Raw genomic sequence first — 13,217 nt, 5'->3', positions numbered from 1 at the left:
ACAGTAACAAAAGTACAGTTGTAAAGTAGCAACAAAAGTAATTTTATGGTTGGAGTCACCACAACATGAAGAACTGTATTAAAGGGTAGCAGCACTAGGAATGTTGAGAGCCAGTGCTCTAGAATGTCCCCCAGGGAAACATTTAAGGTCAGAGACAGGGACTGTATGTGATCACCCTTCTAGTCACCCATAAGCTTGGCAGGAATTAGACCCACAGTAGTGTCACTCATGAACAGGACCTGAGGGGGAAGCCCACTGGGGATACAGAGGTGGGCCCTTCCCTTTTTATGTATAGCTATGTTTAGCTGTGTGCTAATAATTCCATAAATTGCCAGATAAATACATGCACTGCATTTGAATTTGAAAAACATGTATTTCCCAACACATACTCCCACAAATTGATCTTGTTTAATACTGATAGAGATGTTTAGAGTCTTTAAGTGTTGGTTTATTGAGTTGTTTGCCTGGTTGGTTGCTTCTCATGTAGAAAGGCTGCATTGGAGAGTATGCTCATTTCCCCTTCAGCTGTCGCCTGAGATCTGAGAGGGACAGGAAGCTAGGTGGATTGAAACAACACTACCGGAATCACAGGCTATAATCTAAAAGATGTCAAACTATCCCGAAAGAACAAAGGAAATGTTTCTTTTCTTTGTCCCAACCCTGAAGATGGAACTGTCTGCTAATTTTAAAAAATATTGTTCTAGTCTAATTGAATTCAAGCCCCCCGCACTGCCGTGTAACGGCCACGCATAAGCAAATGCTTTAAGTGAGCACACATACACACACACACACACACACACACTCCTATGATCAGATGATGAATTTCAGAATTCAGGGCTGGGCTTCCTTCTTCCCTGTAAGCATCCCTGAGTCCTGGAGTTGGTCCTCTTCCCTACATGACCACTGAACTGATGAGAAAAGCTTGCCTTGGCAAAAGCTGCTGTTCCACTTCTTAACCATGTCCACTTGCAAATGTGTAGGACTCAGATGGAGCCACCAATGAACAGATCTCTTCCCTCTTAAAATAAGGAAACTATTCCAAAGGAGAGGCCTTGTGGGAGCACTTAGAACATTCCAGAAAGTGAAGTCAATCAATAAAGACAAAGTTACTCTCAGTTCTGATCTTCTACCTACCTGCCTTTCACACTGACCTAGACTGTTTTTTTTTCTTTTTTGTACCTCCCTCTGCCTTTGAAAAGGAGCCATCCTCTGCACCCCCAGATCCCAGGGATAAAGAAGGGCTTGCAAAGGCTGCCCCCACACTCCTGAGCAGACATCTGCTGAGACAGGCATTTTCTAGGTCACATGAAGAAGCACTTAATGGAGCTGTGGCTTGCCTGGCCTCCACTAAGTAGCTGCCACCATCTTGTTGGAAGACACACCTCAGTGATCTAGAAGATTCCCCCATGAGCAGGAAACACATCAGCAGGCCTAGAAGCTCTAAGCATTCAAGGGATCAAGAAATCGTTTCTAGTCAGCATCCTTCAATATGTATTCGTCATTTCCCTGCATGGCAAGGTGATGAATCCCAAGTCTTTGGTTAGAATCTCAACTCTGCCCATTTATTGCAATATGGTATTGACATTTCCTTTCTTTTCTTCTTGTTTTAAGTCTCTCTCTCTCTTTCTCTCTCTCTCTCTCTCTCTCTCTCTCTCTCTCTCTCTCTCTCTCTCTCTCTCTGTGTGTGTGTGTGTGTGTGTGTATGTATGTATGTATGTACATATGTGACTATATGTGTGTGTTCTAGAAATATTTATAAAATGATTACAAATATGAAACAGTATTATTTATGGCATTTTTTTGTTCTAGTTTCATTTCTGTTGCTGTGATAACGCATTCTAACAAAAATGGCTAGGGGGAGCAGATTTTCTTTAGCTCATAATAGCAGTTTAGAGCCTATTATAGCAGGGAAGCCAAGGCAGCAGGAATTTAAAACAGTTAAGAGTTTAAAAACTCTCAGTTCAAGAGTTTAAAAAGAAGTCCCAGGTTGAATTTCTAGCTCCATATTTCCTACTCATCTCCTCGGCAACTTTGTCTTCTTGTCTCTTCATCTATGAAGTGAAAGACTTGAAGCAGATCAGCTCCTGCTCCACACCCACAACATCAGCTGGAGTCTAAACTAAACACAGAGATGGAAACTATTCAACTATTCACATCACAGCTACAGTCAAAAGCAGAAAGAAATGAAAGCATGCATGCTTGCTAGTGCTCAGCTTACTCTCATGAAATACACTCGAAGACCTAAGCCCAGGGAATGGTGCTGCTCATGGTAGACTGGCTCTTCCCACATCAACTAATGTAACCAAGACAATTCCCTACAGGTAACCAAGACAATTCCCTACAGGTACACTCCCAAGTCAAACTGATACAGAAAATTCTTCATGGAGACTTTTTTTTTTACCAAATGACTGTGTCAAGTTGACAATGAAAGCTACTGATCATATGAGGCATAAAGACATGTCTAAGTTTGAAAGACATTTTAGATCACTCTTAGAAAGTGAAGAACAGACCAAGAGTTTAAAAAGAAGTCCCAGGTTGAATGTCTAGCTCCATATTTCCTACGCATCTCCTTGGCAGCTTTGTCAAATAACTTCCCCTTCTTGGACCTGTCTCATCATCTATGAAGTGAAAGACTTGAAGCAGATCAGCTTCACACGCACAACATCAGCCAGAGTCTAAACTAAACACAGAGATGGAAACTATTCACGCAGAATGTGCATGCTTTTCTAAAAGACTACACTCTAAAATAATAAAGAAGATGAAAAATAAATAAGACATGGTTTATTGATCACGACCCTGTTTCTTCAAACCTAGACATGTCTACATATTCTGCTTTTCCATTAACAAATAAATTTCAATGCACTGTTTTTAGTACAAGATTTTGTACAAATCATTTATAGAGAAAGAGTTTTAAATGATTGCAAACTGCCTATGTTCTCACATCTATGTGTATCTGTGTGCAGATATGCACGGCCACACACACACACACACACACACACACACACACACACACACACGGGATCACCTGTTTGATCCTCATAGATACCAAAGCTCATGGGTTCTTTATGTATATGAAGCAACACCTCCACAAACATTCATTCCCATCATCTTTAAAGCCTCATTCACGAACTACTTAAGAACAAGAATCCTTTAGCAACCAGGAAAGGAAGGCAGGTCATCTGACCTGATCACAACTCGTGTTCTAGGATGATGACTGCTAGACCCTGACAGCTAAATTGGTCATAAGGTCCAATACTGCACCCACTGGTGTGCTTTCAAAATGGAATATTTGACTGGCAGTCCTGCTTTGCTTAGAGGATGCAAAAGGCCTTGCCACAGTGCCTTTGCATTAAAACCTTTCTTATAGCCTTCTGTCATGGTGTACACCATCAGTAAGGCAGAAGGAGCATGGCGATCACAAGTTCAAGGCCAACCCAAGCTATGGAGTAAGCTCCTATTTCCAAAAACAATATGCTTTGTACCATATGTGTTTCTTCAGGTGGATAACTGTTAAATTTCATATCCATGAACAATATTCTATAACTCCCGTATACCAGCCATTTGCTCACAATTCTGTTTAAATTTCTTTCTAATTAAGCTGTAGACATAAATTCAACCTTCAACTTGTTATTTTAATAATAATTGTAACAATTAACCCATAAGTGTTTTATCACTAACAATTATTAAATAATAACTTGTATGCTCATTAACATAATAAGTCTTGCTAATTGCATGCTGTCTCACAATGAGATTAACCTATGATCAGACAGAAAGCATAGGATAAAACAGAATCAAAGAATAGCTTTGGAGCTGGCTGGGCAATTTTTCAAAAAGTTTGGCTTCACAGAGGTAGGGGTAGGACTTGGGGAAGTGAGGGAGACACCGTGTTAAATCATAGTGTAACAACCTCAATTAGAGCAAGAAATGTACCGTAAGTGTGGGTGTCACTTTGAAAAACAATATCTTAGGTATGGTGATTTGCATGAGAGTGACCCCAGAGGCTCATCTGAACATTCTGACCATGGCTTAGGAACTGTTTGGGAAGGAGTGGGAGATGTGACATTACTGAAAGTATGTCAGTGAGGACAGGCTTTGAGGTTTCAAAAGCCCATGCCATTCCCAGTTAGCTCTCTCTATCTTATGCAGATAAGATGTAAGCTCTCAGCTATGGCTCCAAAGCCATGCCTGCCTGCTTCTGTGATCCCTGGCATATTGATCATGGACTCGCCCTTTGAAACTGTAAGCCCCAATTCAATGCATTCTTGTATAAGTGAGTTGGCTTGGTGTGGTGTTTTATCACAGCACTAGAAAAATAACTAAGACATTAGGGAAGTATTACTAGCTAAAGATTTTAGGAATGATCATGAAGACAGAGATTTGATTTTAGAATGACTGAAGATCCTCTTCCAGCCACATGGGTCCTGGAACCCATATATAATATTGGTTTGCAGATAACTCCTGGGTATTGTACCTTAGTCCATTCAGTTGCTGTAACAAAATGCTGTGGACTTGATAATTAAAAAAAAAAACAAAAAAAAAACAATAGACTTTTAAGAGCTGAGAGTGTAGCTCAGTGGTAAAGTACTAACAAGGATTCTGGTTTCAATTCCTGGAACCACTGGGGGGTAAAAAAAAAATAGAATTTTGTTGCTTATAGTTCTGGATGTTGGAAAGTCCAAAATTGAGGTCTTAAAAAACTCTAGTGAAGATTTGCTCTCCTCTGCCAAGATGTCACCATCTTACTGTGTCCTTGTGTGGTAGAAACAGCCAGCAGGCTCCTTTGTAAGGGCTCTAATCATAAGCCCCAACCCAGCAATACTGTCTTACCGAGAATTTAATACTCTGGGAGAACTTTCTTCAGCTGCAACATACTGATATTAAATGTTCTCTGAGGTTAAATTACAATTGCTGATCTTTTGATCTATTTTCTCTTTCCTGTTTTCCTGCATACCTGTGTGTGTGTGTGTGTGTGTGTGTGTGTGTGTGTGTGTGTGCCTGTGTGTCTGTGTGTGTGTCTGTGTATGTGTGCAAGTCTGTATGTGTGTGCATGTCTGTATGTGTGTGTGTGCATGTCTGTGTGTCTGTGTGTAACACACATAAAAGTATATCCTATCTTTTCCTTGGGCTTCTGATCTCCATTCTCGAACATCTCAGTCGACACATTAACACATACTTTAATTAGTTATTTTTGTCCCACTACCCCCTGATGACAGAATTAGATTGGCCACTTATACTACACTGTCTCTTATTTCAACCTTGATATTCGAGTTCAATTTTAACAATCCTGGGCCTCTCAAGAAGGTACCCACTGTGTTCTCTGAAGGTTGGACGGCTTAGAGTCAGACAAGATGGGTCCATGAATAATTCTCTGACCCTTTCCACTGTTTTCAGAAGAGTTCACTGTTTCTTCAGAGTATCCCAAGTAAGTTCCAAGCTCCTTGGCTTACCTTCCAGAGCTCACTACAGTTCATCCTCCCAACTATTTTATGGCCACTTACATCACCCATAGAGGGCTGGGTTGACATTGTATTATTTAAACAGCTTGTATCTAGAAGGTCTTTCTTGTTCGTTTCCAAGTGAGTTCATCATTTTGGATAGCCTCTTCTTTCTTCCTCAGACTTTAGATTTCTTCCTCTGTCACTGGGAACACTGTATAAAATAGTTCCTCTATCTGTAGTTCTTCTGGTCCTGCATCTGCTGTTCATTGTTGCTCCGGCTCTCGCTGGCCTTACATCCTCAGAGGCCTTGTTATTTGTGGGCAAGTTCACCTCACAACACTGCATGTGGGAGTTACATGATACATGGCTGTGCACTTGGGTGGTTTGTTCCTCCTGAAAGGATAAATACTCTCTGCTTTCAGACATCCCAGAGCACTGCAGACTTGAAATGACTTGAAACCTCATTCTTGTGATCTTCAGCCTTTCCACAGTATACAGATCCAGGCCCTGGATCTTCAAAGGCCTGGTTTGTATTGAGAATTCTCAAGAAAGAGCTTTTCCCTTAGCCAAGCCAAAGCTGGGATGGCACATTCCTTTGCTCTATTTGGATGATTTTCTAAGTCACTCTTTCAGTAAGCTTGGTGTCCTCCAGTCGTCCTGAGATTTAGGGGAGGCACTACAACTCAGTTCCCTGCTGAGCCCACTGTTGTCTCTTGCCCCGATCCTCCACCCTCCACCTTCCACTCCTACCAGAGGTCACTGACATCAGATCTGGCCAGCTACTGCCTTCTGCTCCTTCGGTATTGTTTCTGCCCTCTGACTTGTTCTTTTTGTTTTCACTGTGTCTGATGTCCTTGACAGCTTCCTTTCCTTTCTCTATAGTCTAGCCACACACCAAAGAGATTTTATTCCTATTTCACGCAGCATTTCTGGCTGCTTTGGCATAGGATTTCAAGGCGTCAAATTCACACTAGTGGGTAAAACAGAAGACCTGTCATGGACAGTGTCTTTCAGCAGTGTCTCTTGCTCTGAAAGCCTTGCTATGATTGTAGTTATTTTTCTACAGATCTTAGCAACAGAGCATTTGGGAAATTGAACTTCTGTACACCCTTGGCCCAAGGACTCAGGGTCTCACTACAGTGCTCCAGAGCAAGAGGGTCTTTTCTTACTTTTAACTGAAAATTCCAAAGAATAAACAACGTCTGGGGTCTCCTTAGGTTATCCATTCTCCACCACAACTACTCTGACAAATGCAAAGCAGCCATTTGACTTACATAAACATACTAGTACAAGTATTAGTCCATAAGTATTGTGGACCAATAATACTTTACTCTTACATTTCTGGAAAATTGCTACAGTTTTCACATTGTGAAATATTCCTTATGTTTTTGAGATGTATTTTTATGTGTGGGGGTGTTTCCCCTGCAGGCATGGCTGTGTCTTCGCACTCTGAATGTGAAGCACCTGCAGAGGTTGGAAGAGAATATTAGCTCCCTCTAGAACTACAGTCACAGACAGTCGTGAGCCACCATGTAAGTGCTGGGAACCCAACCAGAGTCTCCCTGTAAGAGCAGTCACTGCTCTTAACTGCTGAGCCATGTTTCCACCCCTAAAGTTTTTTGTTTTGTTTTGTTTTTACCATTTAAAAATGTAAAAGTTAGGGGCTATGGAGATGACTCAGTAGATAAAAGAGCCTGTGTGCACAGTGTGGAAAATGGGTATGATGGAGAATGCCTGCAGTCCAAGTGCCGGGAAAGGCAGACAGGAAAACCGCTGGAGCTCCCCTACCAGCTCATCTTACCCAATCAGTGAACCTCAAGTTCAATGAGGAAATCTGTCTTTAAAAACACAGTAGGGAGCTTTTTGAGTATAAAGAATGTTGATTTCTGTCCTCCATCCATGCATATATTGTGTATGCAGGTTCACACACACAGAAACACACACACACACACAGATACAAACATACACACTCAGGTAACATGTATGCTCAAAGTGAAAAATAAATGTCATTCTTGCCCCCATGAGTTTCACAAAACCAGGCAGCAGGCTGGGATTTGGCATGTTCTATAGTTGGACTCTGCTTGAGGCCATTAGCAATTAGGAGATGTCGAACAGAACCATCTGTGAAACATCTTTAAAGCAAAATGCTCTGACCCATGGTAGACCTACCATTGGAAAAGTGCTATCAAAGGAACCCAAGATTGTACTTATAAAAAGTAGGTTTAGAGTTCATTGGTGACTCCAACTTGCTTCCTGTATTGATCCACTTGTCATGGTGACAACAAAATACCAGAGGCTAGGTACTTTATAAAGGAAAAAAGGTTTGTGTAGTTCAACTTGGAGGCTGATGAAAGTCCAAGCAGCACAGAGCCAGGTCTCATGCAAGCACACCACGGCAGGTTTCACCATGGCACTGTGGCAGGAGTGCATGCCAGCAGAAGAGATCACATAGCAAGACAGGAAAGCAGAAGTACAACCTTCTGGCAAAACTAATCAGGGTCCCAGAAGACTTATCTTAATCCCTTCCATGACCTAATGAGCTCCTGCTACACCCCACTCATTAAAGGCGCCATCGCATCTTAGCATGACTACGCTGGAAGAACAGTACCTCTCATCGCATGAATCTTTAGGGGACACAATTAAATGATAGATATATTAAGCACACTTTAGGATACCATAATTCATTTTTATAGATTTTGTTTCTACTTGGCCTTCAGAGGAATCTCCAACCAACACAGTTGATTGTCCATCGTCACCTCATTTCTCCGACTCCAAACAAAGCCACTAATTCCCTAGTCAGAAACCCATCACTGTGCAAAAATAAAGTGAACAAAAAGGGCCATAAGAGAGCTCAGGCCAGCAAAAACACACAGAAATACTAATGTTTGATGAAGAAGACATCACAAATCAAAAGGAAGAAGGAATTCATCAGAACACAACAGTTTTAGAATGTGGAAACAAAAACATTTTATAACCCTATCTCATGCCACTGGCGGAAATAAATACCAGATGCGCTAAAGGATAGAATGTAGAAGAATTAAGCCACAGGAAGAAACTGAAGCAAATGTTTGTCAAATCTCTAGAGTGAAAAGGAATTTCAGAGCTTAAAAGCTTAGAACAAGCCACAAAGTAAAGCTACACAGACTTAACTGCATCAAAACTGTAAACCTGCAAATAAAGAGATAAAGAAACCAATGTAAAGAGGTAAATGGAGAAGCACGTTTGCATAGCTGAGGACATCGAACTGGTTGGCAAAACATAGGAAACAGAGAAGCTATGTAGTAATCAAAAAATCCAAGTTAATCCATGATAGCGTAGCTCATCTGTCCATTTAAGAATGAGTCTCCTGTCTGACAGGGCTCCCTGCTGAACAGCAAACACTAAAACACACAAGTCCAAATGTTGATGTTTGTAGTCTGGGATGGCAGAAAAGTAACAAAGAATGGGATGAGTCCAACTGACTGTGTGACATTTCCAAAGGTCTGGGTCTGAGAGCATGGAAGCTGTAGCCATGTCAAAGGTCATATGATGATCACAAATACTAGGAAGTCACACGGACACGATAAATGGAAAGACAAGAGAGAAAGCTGTACAAATTCTAAGTACAAATTCAAAAGACAAATTCTAAGTACAATTTAATGTACAAATTCTACACGGAACTCAATTACATGAAACTTTAATCAACCTCTTCAGGAGTGGGGAAGGTAAAAAAAACACAAAACATTAGCAGCATTTGTGTTCCCATGTAGGTCTGTTTCAGATTCTGTTTCATAAGATTTATCACACAGATCTGGGGAGGAGCTCAGTGTAACAGCACTTATGGCTCCCACAGAGGACCCAGGTTAGGTTTACAACACCCACAGGGCAGCTCACAAGTATCTGTGATTCCTGTTCCCAGAGATCCAGTGCCCTCTCCTGGCCGCCACAAGTATATACACACATGTACATACACACAATACATACACATATATAAATAAAAACTGATTGAATAAATATTATTGCATTATACTTACTTTTTTTTTTCTTAAAGGGAGATTTTTTTTTAGAAGGAAAAAATCCTCATTTGGAAATTGGAATGTGGAGCTGACAAGATGGCTTAGCAGGTAGAGGGGCTTGCTGCCAACCTGAGTTCAAGTCCCAGGACCCATATGACAAAAGGAGAGAACCAGCCAAGCTCTACAAGTTCTCCTCTGACCCACACACAGCACGGCAAATGTGAACCCCCCCATACATACATGCATGCATGCATGGATGCTAAATAAATAAATAAATAAAACATCATAAGAAATTGGAATGTGTCAAGCCAGCAGAAAAGAAATGGTAACATTTCAAAATCTATATCTTGAAAAAACCTGACGTTGGAAATCCTGATTAAAGTAAGTCACAGGGTAAAAATTCCAGAGCAGAAAATGGAGAATTAAGGATCACCTCTTTCCCATGTTTTCTTTGTACTTGTTATATTATTGAGACTCTAATATAAATAGCTACTGTTATCACTGATAACTTAGTGAAGCCTAATGGTGTGGTTTTAGTCTCAATTAAAATACGAGAAATGGGAGAGGCTTTCTGACGCTCTCCCAGATAAATAACACTCTAAATGCATAGCCTTCGATTGGAAACGGTTTAATAGTGCCTTAGCTTTCTGGAAATCTCTGCACATAGATCTTAAGCATCTCAGACATTTAAAGGTATCCTCCTTTGTCAACGCTTCAGGAGACAGCCCCCACGTTTGTTACAGGACATTTGGATCTTAAGACTGTGCTATTCTTTCCATGGCCATGGTGTGTGCTTTAAGCAGCGGAGCAGCGGACCTGAGTCAGCCACTGGTCCGTTGTTGTTGCCTACTGCGTTCCTAAGAATGGGCTCCAGGTCACAGGTCTTTCTCAGAAGAACTGGAAAAAAAATCACAAGATCGCCCCTAAAACACAAATGAATCCACATCCCCCTTTCTCACCTAAGTAATGTTCCACGTGCCCTTCCTCACCTGACCAGTGTCTGCCAGAACAGAAGACACATATCTGACTCCACGTAAAAAGTCGGTCTGTTCAACAACTCAGCCAGACTGGTTCATCAGGCCCATGATTGTCCCCACCCTATCTCCCTGATGCTGGCATTATAGGTGTGTATATTTGCCTTTATACACCATTGTCATGCATCCAAACTCAGATCCTTATGCCATCTCCCCTGGCCCCAGTAGCGCCATTATGGTAGGATTCTGCACTGTCTAGCTTTTGGCTTCCTTTGTTGGTGCCAGACAGACCCTCCCAGTGCTGGCTTCTTGGGGGAGGGGGAGGGGAGAATGCATTTCTCCAGGTGGCTGAGATGAAATGGCTTTGCATGCAGATTGATAAACATTATGCCACAGATCTCATGGGGAGTCACAGCCAAGTCTTCCTGGAGACCTTGCTTTAGGGCTTTGCAAAGTGAAGGACTGTCCATTACAGCTGGGCACTTAGGCCTTCAAAATGCTCATTTCTTCTTATGAGACCATAAAATACTTGGCGCAGGAACAGCAGGTGAGAGCAGAATGCGTCTTAAATATCTGACCTGAAGTGCCAAAGATGCTTAATAATCTTTAAAGTTACCAACAATATTGTTTCTCCCGTTACCAGGATGTTGTAAAATGTCCTAATTAGTCTTTATGTTAATGCCGACACCTCCACAGCACATAAAAAGCACTTTTAATTTTTAAAAGGACAGCTCTGGTTGGTTTGATTTTTATCTCTAATTGGCCTATAATGTCTATCCCTCTGGCACTCCAGACAGGCAAACATTAATTTAACAAGGAACTCGTGCACCATGGGAGACCGGAGAATCAAGGAAGGAAAGGAAGGCTCCCGTATTCTGGACATGTAATTGGCTCCATTTGCTGTTACCTCCTGGAAGTGCTAAACAAGCTTATCCGCTGCTCAAACAGGGAACCTTTGGAAACAACCGCTTCCTGGGGCTCTTCTAAGGACATTCAACCAAGACCCTGGTGCAACGTGAGCAGGATTCGTCAAACTCTTCAGAGCCACTTCAGGAGGTGCTCTAGAAGAAGCTTCGTGGGAGACCCAGAATTTGGGGTGGTGTGATGTGCATTACCGAGAAACTGAGACAGGAGAACCAGAGAGCTAAGCCAAGGGATCTGTGTTCTTATGTCGGTCCCTCATCCTTCCTAGGCGTGCTCTCTCTCTACAAAAAGAAAAGAAAAGAAAGAAAGAAAGAAAGAAAGAAAGAAAGAAAGAAAGAAAGAAAGAAAGAAAGAAAGAAAGAAAGGAAAAGAAAAGAAAAGAAAAGAAAAGAAAAGAAAAGAAAAGAAAAGAAAAGAAAAGAAAAGAAAAGAAAAGAAAAGAAAAGAAAAGAAAAGAAAAGAAAAGAAAAAAAAAAGACTCTCTAATCTCAGGCGCCCTAGACTCATACACTAAGATTTACTAGTGGGCACAGCTCTGCCAGCAGCATGGATGAAGAGTCTCAACTCTTGCCTTGGCTGGTAATGCAGAGGTTGGCTTAGGCCACTTAGAACCATCAGGAACATCCAATCTGATAATCAACACAACACAGTCACACTGTCACACTGCCACAGCCTAGCTTCCAGCTTCCACCAGGCTACCCAGGACATTTCAGAGCAGCTTAGAGCCAAGTGGCCCAGCAAAGATGGCTGCCATATATATATATATGAGATTTGGCTCAATTGTGTAAATTGTCTAGCTTCTGAGTGAGGAGCTATAACAGTCAAAGAAGCATCACAGTTGCTTCTTTGGAAAGCAAACTGAGAATTGGGTCTTCGTGCCATTCCTCTGGGTACATGTGAGGGTCGGCACATATTCAGAGCAAGCCTCGCGGGTTTCTGCTGCAATGGCGGCATGACAAGCGGACCTTACGTACTAACCGCAGCTGATTCCAGTTGTGGAATACCGATCCGCTTCCACTCTTCCCCCTTTCCAACCCCAGTCTCCCCAGTGAGCTGTTGGCAAAGAAAGCTGGAGCTGAATAGAATAACGTGGCTGCTGAAAAGATTTTTTTTTCTTTCCAAAGCAAGAAAACTATAACAACCTTTTATTCATATTTTCAGTGCTTAAGCTGGAGAACCAAGGGTAATGGCGTTGCCCTTTCTCTGGACACCCTCTGCCATAAAGGCACCACTGCCAGGCATCACACACAGCTCATCAACAAATCCAAAGGGCAGGAAGCAGGCCACAGAAATTGTCATCTTGCACACTGGTGACTCTTAAGGAAACACACTCCCGGAGCTTGATGTACTGTCATTGAGAATATAGTTCTCTGGCAGGTTTCACTGAGAATCTGCTAAATCAATCATGCTGTTAAATGCATTAACACCACCCACACACACACACACACACACACACACACACACACACACACACACTCCAGTATTCTGAGGTCTGAAATGAAACACAAAGATGGTGAAGAAACTGTAAGCCAAATTTTCACTTAAGTCTTAACAAGGATTCCACTCAGCTTCCATCTGTTCTACAACATTGGTAGTTCCCCCATGCCCTGCCTTTATTCTCTTAGCCGAGACTCTAAGTACAGGACAATGGAAAGAGAGGAATATGCATTAGAGCCGTTGTCAAGACTAAACATTTTCTTTGCACACCTTGGATGACACTCTAGCTCTTTCCTGATGAAAGTCACTACCGTTTTGTCCCTCTCTCTGCCATATGGTAACCATCAATCTTAACCTGAACTCAAATTCCTTTTGTTCTGTGCAGGGTCCATTCTCATCAATACTTAAAGCAGAATGTAGGATATGTTGATTGAAATTTCTCTCGGCCA

The 13,217-nt window shown here is 41.8% G+C and overlaps 1 protein-coding gene across 3 annotated transcripts in view; it reads right to left on the bottom strand.

Annotated features, from left to right (window-relative positions):
* LOC115031292 (uncharacterized) overlaps window positions 1-13,217 on the bottom strand; it is a 96,119-nt gene that overhangs the window by 43,306 nt on the left and 39,596 nt on the right. The window lies entirely within an intron of this gene.

This window comes from Mus caroli, unplaced genomic scaffold (assembly GCF_978045245.1).
Source record: "Mus caroli unplaced genomic scaffold, Mus_caroli_1 scaffold_1, whole genome shotgun sequence".
NCBI lineage: Eukaryota > Metazoa > Chordata > Mammalia > Rodentia > Muridae > Mus > Mus caroli.
Note: the sequence above shows the minus strand (reverse complement) of the source record. Positions and strands in the feature narration are given on the sequence as shown.